The sequence below is a fragment of the Marmota monax genome, unplaced genomic scaffold, assembly GCF_021218885.2.
Source record: "Marmota monax isolate L192 unplaced genomic scaffold, Marmota_monax_Labrador192_F-V1.1 WCK01_AAM20220418_F8-fsc00038, whole genome shotgun sequence".
Taxonomy (NCBI): domain Eukaryota; kingdom Metazoa; phylum Chordata; class Mammalia; order Rodentia; family Sciuridae; genus Marmota; species Marmota monax.
This window is the reverse complement of record NW_026692498.1, coordinates 7,237,365-7,245,025: the sequence shown is the minus strand read 5'-3', so window position 1 is coordinate 7,245,025 and position 7,661 is coordinate 7,237,365. Positions and strand designations below refer to the sequence as shown.

The 7,661-nt window shown below is 51.7% G+C and overlaps 1 long non-coding RNA gene across 3 annotated transcripts; it reads left to right on the top strand.

The window, feature by feature from the left end:
* Positions 1-376: 376 nt before the first annotated feature.
* LOC124093086 (uncharacterized) lies at positions 377-6,908 on the top strand. 3 transcript variants are annotated; one of them, XR_009226857.1, is made up of 3 exons: positions 377-795; positions 983-1,893; positions 2,022-6,908. It is a non-coding gene; the product is annotated as an uncharacterized LOC124093086 (long non-coding RNA). The 3 variants fall into 3 exon arrangements; XR_009226856.1 differs by having other exon boundaries at positions 377-1,071; positions 1,338-1,893; XR_009226855.1 differs by having other exon boundaries at positions 377-1,893.
* Positions 6,909-7,661: the final 753 nt, after the last annotated feature.

Below are 7,661 nucleotides of genomic sequence, written 5' to 3'. Positions count from 1 at the left end.
TCAATGAGGCTTGTCTCAAAATTAAAAAGGGTGGAGATTAGCTCAGTGGCAGAGTGCCTCGGGTTCAATCCCCAGTACCTGGGGCGGGGGGGAGGTGGCAGACAGGCCAGTGCATCCAGTCTGCTTTGCAAACAAGGACAAGAGCTTCTGCCTCCATCTGATGCCCTCTCCCTCAATACCTTCTGCCACCAGTGAAGAGAGGCTGCCCTGAGTCCCCCGGCCACCCATGTGTTCTCAGTTCCCATGCTGCCCTGTTCCTTCTTCTGTGCCTTTGCATTTATGGAGCACAGGTGACCTGGAAACAGCCTCCTGCCTTCAGTCACTCTACAAATATTTATCTGGAGCCTTGCAGTGGTCAGAGTGACCTTTACAGAATGTCAACTGTAAAGTCCTACATTCACCAAGGCCTGCTATAGGTCAGGACCCTGTGGACACAGAGATGTCAACACACCCCACGCAAACCCCTCCCCTCAGGAGATCAAGTTCTGGAGGAGGGGTCTTGGTCAGAGTTGAGAGGTGACCTCAGGGCCCAGGCCTGTGACCCAGGCAAAACAATATGCATCAGAATAATGAAATGGGGTAAGCCAGCGGTGAGATCCAGAGCCTGCCCTTGGTCACCTGAGAGGCACGGGCAGCCCAGAAGAGGCCTGGGGTGTGGGGTTGTTTTCCACTGGGGCTATTTCAAGGCAGGGTGAGGCAAGGCAGTGACAGGAAGGCTCCTGGCCAGCACAAGATGACGGTGCAGTTTCCTGATGCAGACTGAGTCAAGGTGTCTCCGGGGCTCAGCAGGAAAGGGTGAGGGGCTCTGGCACCATGAGGAGCCCAAGGTGACCCAGAAGGCCACAGCTCCCAAACTGGATCCTTGGAGGATGGGGGCTGAAGTTCTGGCACATTCTCAAGTGGCAGCAGCAACACTGTCATGGTCCTGCCCTTGGAGTAAATCGGAAGCACCATCCTTTCTGAACCCTCTTGTCTTTTCCAGGGGTTCTTGTGGAAAATACCAGGGTCTCTCCCTGGGCTGGTGTGGATATGTTCAGAAACAAGAGCTGAGCTGTCTTCAGAACAAGAGTGGTAGGTTGTCACGAGGGAAGCCTCCGATCTTTATCCTCTGAGGCCAAGGTCTTGGAGAGGGGACCCTGACCCTGGAATGTGGATGTTGCCCAAGTCCCCCACCCCTATCCTTTCGCCTCCAACCCAGAGCCCCTAAACCAGCTGCCTGGGTGGATAAACTGTGGCCACCCCTCCAGGCAGGGCGGGCCCTCACCACTCAGCCCCACCCAGGGGCCCCTAGGTTCTGTTTATGGCAGTTTTCTGAAACAGCTTGTTTTGATCTACAGAGATCTGCTGACGCACTGGCTACCCCTTCTCCCTCCTGCATCAGGGTGGAGTTATTTTTAGCTTCATCGGTAGAGGAATAAAGAAGAACACAGGCCCACCATACTGTGGGCACAGCCCTGTGACCCCAAGGCAGGACAGGGCACCTCTGTGTGGTTTTGAAGCTTCCACTCACCTCTCCTCAGACACATGCCTTTTCTGAGGAAAATGAGCTGCGTAGAACTAGGAGGCCTGGACAGTTTCCAAACACCAACTCTGAAACTGTGTTACTTTGTCCTTGGAAGAGGGTGGCTAGGGCAGCTCCAGAGGAGAGGGCACAAAGGAGCCTGATACTGCATGGAGGGGCCTGGGCTTTATAGAACCCTGTGCATTGAGCATTGCCAGTTACCCCTCCTCCTACTCTTTGGAAAAGTCTAAGAAAGCTTGTGTCTGGGATTTGGGAACAATGTGTGTGAACGAGGGCGAGTTTTGAGAAGAGAAATAGAGAAAAACAAGACATCAACTTGGGCCCTGGAAGCAGCCAACAGTAGTGACTATGCATCTCTCGGATGCTAGCAGGTAAGAGCTGATGCCACAGCCTGGTACTGGGAAGCACCAGGGTGATGTCACTTGCTTGGTTTCACACACACCTCTCAGCTTTCTAGAACATTCTGACAGGAACAGTCCCTTCTCCACTGTTCTTTCAGGCCAAGTCACCCACCCCTGGAAAGGATGCCAGGCAAGATTGATGGGCATAACCTGGAGAAGGGCAAGCAGAGCCTGGGGACTCTCCATGGATAAGCCACCAGCCAACAAGCCCGGGCTTGCCACATACTCAGCCTTCTGTGTTGACAATCACATGAGAATGAGTCACCAGTTTTCCCAGAAGCAGGAGAGGGGTGCGGCGGAGCCCCGCCCTGCCTGCAAATGCCATCTTGCAGAGGCAGGGGAAAATTTCTATCTGGATTCCTCCCTTGTCGTCAAGGGAGCCTGTTGTCACAGGGTGGTTTGTTTGGGGTGTGGGCGGTTGGCCTGGGAGGAGACTTCTTTCTACCACCTACCCCAGGGGCGGGCCTTGAACCAATAGGTGCCCCATGGGGGTCTTCTCGGCCTCCTCCTCACCCTGGCCCCATATGGTAATGGAAGGCCGATTATTCTTTTCAAAACCCTCACAAAATCCTTAGCCCTGCCAGCCTTTTGACCGGGTTGCTTTTGGCAGGCTGGCATCCATGCCTTGTAGGCAGCCAGCCCGATACCTCCAGAAGCCACTAGACCCACTCCTTGGGGCCCATCACAAGTCACAAGCTGTCCCGGACCAGTGCTGAGGTTTTTGGTTTGTTTGTTTGAATCACTTTTCTCCCCCCACTCCTCACTCCAAAAGCAAAGTGAGTTTTAAACCTACACCCATCTGGTCTGGGCCCTACAATTGCCCGTATTGTTTTCCGCATAAACTTTCGCCATTAATACGTCACTCACTTATCTCGCTAAATATTCTATCCAGCGGCCTAATTAACTGCTGTTAGGGAATGTTTCAACTCCCCGGGTCCCTGCTGACCCGCAGGGACAGGACCAGGGACACGGCTGCACCCACCCGCCCCCTGCCATTTAAGCAACAAAGCAGGGCGTCTCGGCCACGCGCGCTGTGGGTACAGTCTGCTGTGCAGGTCACCGCGTTTCCCTCGAGAGGGTCGCGTCCTCCGGGGCGTCCCCGCCCCCACCGCGAGCGCCGGGGCGCTGACGTCACCGGCCGAGCACGCGGCGGCGCCACCCGGGAGTCACGCGCTGCCGCCCAGATAGTGCTGCGCCGCCGCAGAGATCCCTCCGCCGCCCCTGGAATTTTCCAGACGCTCTGCCGGCCCTTCTTTCGGGCCTCTGCTGGGCGGGGTGACCCGAGGCGACCCCAACTCCCTCGGTCGGCTCCGAAGCGCTGCCCCTGCACGCCCCCCCCGCCCCCGCCCCACCTGAGGAAGGGACTTCTCCCCGCGGCCACTGCCTCCCAAATGTGACGTTGGGATCTGTCCCCAGGAAGGCCTGTTACTAGAGAAGGAGGGATAATTAGGGAGTGGCCACCAAAGGGAGACCGTGAACCGCCCCTGGTTGGCTTCTTGGGCGGGGTGGGGAGGGACTTTTTTTCCGGTGTCAGTGGAGGAATCGTCCCGTTGAGTAGTGTCTTGTGACGCGACCCGGGACTATAAAAGCAAAAGTTGTGGCCCATCCAGCAGGAGTTAGCGACAGGCAGGGCTGGCGCCTGGGTGTAGTGGTGGGGCGGAAGTGACCAGTTCAGGGTCTCAGGGGACACAGGCAGGAGATGGCAGAGCTAGAGGGGGTGGGGGTGCGTGGGGAAGGAAGGGCTGAAAAGGAGCTTAGATGTGGGGGGCTCTGCAGCGCGAAGGCCCACAGCACCCCGCGAGGCCGCAGCAGCTCTCGGGCCTCGCTGTCCCTTCTGCTACTGCTGCTGGAGCGGGGATTTGACTTCCAGGAGGCCGAGGTCCTTCCATGGGCCTAGCTGGCCCTGGTGGCCTGGTTAACGTGGAGGAGGAAGGCAGGCTGAGGCGGGAAGAGGTGGAGACTGGCCTAGGCAGTGGTCGTTGGCAGGCAGGGTCGCAGGCCCGCAGCTGGGCGGGGAGGGCCGACTTGAAACTTGTCAATACCAGCAGCCCCCTTTTTTTCCAGACAAAGGGTTGTGAACCTGCCTGGGGATGAAGCCTGGTCTTAAGGAAACTGGACTTGGCTTCGCGGGCCGGGCCTGACAGCTCTGGCCCAGGGTGGTATGTAAACAGGGCTCACCCCGGAGCCCAGGAGGTGAAGGGTGGCCTGAGGAGTGATCACGATCCAGTGTGCCATTGCCACCTGTTAACTGGGGGCTGCTGAGGCAGGCTGCTTGTGTCTGGGGAAAATATTGACCAACCCTTTATTTTCCAGGTGGCAGTACCCTCCCCTCTGGACTTCCCTAGGTTCGATGCTAAACTCTTCTGTGAGCTCACTCTACCCCTCCTCCTCCCTCTAACTCTCTTGAGGTTATCCCTTCACTTAAAACCTTGCCTCTGGTCATCTGGTAAGCCTGGTGAAGTCGCAGGAGTGTTCTTGGACTCGGTATTGTTGGTAATGGTGCAGAAGGAAAGGCCTTCCCGGTGGAGCCTCTGGGGGGTGGGTTGGTGTTGCTTTTGGAGAGGGTGGGGATTGAATGTGCTCCCCTGGGTGGGGCTGCAGCAGTGGTTCCAGCAGAAGTCACCCGATGCCTCATGGACCTGGTTTGTTACTGTAGTGTTCATCATGGCGAGCAGATGGCACCAGGACAAATGGAGCCCCAGCCAGTGTGAGTCGTAGCAGTGCAGGAGGGGAGACCCTGAAGGAGACAGCCCGCTTAAGTTGATGCCTGCAGATTGAATTCCAGAGGCTTAGGAGGAGGAGCAATTCTCCAGTGTCTTGTGTCCAGGCCTTGCTCAGGATCCCTGTATTCAGGAGGCCAACCGTTAAGGTTTTCAGATGAGCTTGTGGGGGGCAGTTCACAAGTCCAAAGCAGATGCATCGGCTTGAGGGGCCATCACCTTTGAATGTTTCAGCAGCACCATCCTCCAGGCACAGGAATGCCAGCAGGCACCCCTCTTGTCCTGGGGGTGGTTTTCAGATGCTGCATCTTCTAAATTGAGCCTCTGGTCCTTCTAGTTCTGTGCTGTGAACTTTGCTTCCAGAAGATTCTTAAGTTATAGAACATTTTAAAGTTGATCCAACAACCAGCCTGATGCCTTTTAGATGGCACTTGGAGATGGAGCCCAGGGACCTCTCACCTACCCACCTGCTTACCTGCCTTCCTGTCTGCACATTGGCCGGAGGAATTCTTAGTGTGATGATAAAGCTTTTGATTGTTGGGGGGCGGGGCAGGGAGCTGTTCAATTTTAAATGCTTTAGGCAGAGGGAATTTGTTAGCTAGGTAGATTGTCAATCTGTGGGGGCTCATGTGTTGAGCTAAAGTGGGAGGGGACAAGCCGGTCATGCCCAGGAGCTGTGTGTTGGTAGGGGGTCTTGTCTGGGCATTCTAATGGCATAGGACCTTACAAGAAGGGAATGGTGGGCCCACCAGTAGTGGGTGGGTCATGGGTGTTTTGTTTTCTGGTGCTGCAGATTGAACAGGGCCTTGGGCATTTTAGGCAAATGCTCAGCCATTGAGCTACAACCCCAGCCCAGTTATTTGCCAGTTATTTGATTCTCCCCCACACTTTTTTTTATACATCTCAGAGTATTCTTGTCATTCCCTCTGGGGGAGGGACAGGGGGGCAAGGGCTGGTGGGGATGCAGTGCTGGGAGCATGAGGGTGTGGGATGTGGGTTGAGAGAAAGTATGGGCAGAGATCTGAGGAATTTCATAGAATTTGTGAGTGAAGAAAACACTAGTTAATGGTAAATTATTGGTTAAATGGTTGCATATAAGCAGTGAAAATTGCTTGGAAATTTTTATAAAAGTGCTTAGAACTTCAAGGAAAGTTCAAGAAAAAAAGCAAAATTGTTTTGCTTTGCTCTAAAGTGGGGAAGACTGAGAAGGTATAACTGAAAACAAGAATATTTAGTTACTTGAAAAATGACATGGAACTTGGTGTCAAAACTATGAGTTTTAAACTCAAGTATGCACTTACGATGAGATTAATATGGACTTTTCTGGGTTTGTAATTCATATTTTGTCATGGAGATCTCAGTGATTCAAAATTCTGAACAAAATGGAAATGCTTTTGGAGAGGGTGGGGATTGAATGTGCTCCCCTGGGTGGGGCTGCAGCAGTGGTTCCAGAAGAAGTCACCCAATGCCTCATTGATGTGAATTGTTACTGTAGTGAGACAAATGGAAATGCTTTTGGAGAGGGTGGAGATTAAATGATTTTTAAAGGAATTTCATAAGAAGTGCCTTATAGATTTTTCTGTGTTTGGTCAAAACCATAATAGCAAAAGTTTTGCTTACTTAACTATAGTCTTGAAATCAGTCATTGTAACAAGGAAAACCTTTTGTGGTCACAGTGAAAGTACTATATTTGTTAGCAATCAGAATTATTAATGAATAATCTATTGTATTTTTAGTTTAAATGATCCAGGACTAGGGGGGGGAATGTCAGTCAAAACCAGTTTAGGAAATAAAAGCAAACTGGGCAGAAGGGGCCAGCTTAAGAGGCAGGCTGTAAGAGCTCCTGTGAAACTCGATTTGCTTCTGAGCTGATTTTGTTGAAATGATAGAGTAACTCCAGTGGGCTTCATCCTGTTTTTCCTCCAAATTTGAACACTTTAAATACCCAATACCTTTTATCCTTAGGACTTTTCCTGTGTTCTGGGTTCCTTTTTTTTTATGCTTAAAAATACATTGGTATGGTACTTCAGTTCTTAGCTGGTGACTTGGGTGTGATACAATTACTGTCATTGGAACTTAAAGTATATTAGTCATGCTTGTGTGGGGAAATATTTCTGGGTATGCTGTTGTGTAATGAAAGCTGTAAAAACAGGTGGTTAAAGTACTTGTTTGTAAGGCACGCACTGTTCTGTTCTGTTCTGTGTGTGGTTTCTAACCATTTTTCTTCCCCTTTACAGCACAAATAAAGGTTTGAGTTCCAAACTCCTTAGAATGGTCTTATTGCTGTTATGTTGCCCGACTGTCCTGTCACCTCTGAAGGTGGATGTGTCCCTGTCCTCAGATTGTAGACTGAGGCCTAGATTCATGTTCACTAGTTAGCTCCAAATGTAATCTTCACTGAAAGGGAACTGGTACGTCCTGAGTACAAACTGGTGCCTCAGGAGGAGGGTTGTGCACTGTTGAGAGCTGGTAATGTTTGTGCAAATGTAATCCTGAACCACATGAAGATGAGTGTCTAGGTGGGAGAGTACGTACTTTATAATCTAGAACATTCTCTGGTCATATTTTCAAATGGCATCTATTTTGTTGGGGGAAAACATTCTAAATAAGAATAAAATTGACATGTAATATGTTTATTTAGTTTGCATTCTTTGGGAGGCTGGCATGTATCTGTTTAAGCACATAATTCTCATGTTCTCTTTTGGTACATGACTAAAAAGTTTGGGCTTATGTAAGTGCTCTATTGAGCCAGCAAGGTTTTCTGATGGGTGGGGAGGAATCTTGAGTGTGTGTCATGTAAACTGATCTGCATCCTGGGTGGGGAAGTGGCAGCAGTGACTCATCCTGACACTTGTATTTTTATGTGCTCTCCTGTGTACCAGCTTAGAAGAGTTGGAATAGAACACCACTGGCCTTCCCTGAGGGAAGTGTCCAAGGGAGGGAGAGGAAAGCTGGGCGTGCTTGCTAGGGAGGGAGAGGACCGATGGACTGGGACCAGAGCACAGGGAGTTGAGCTAC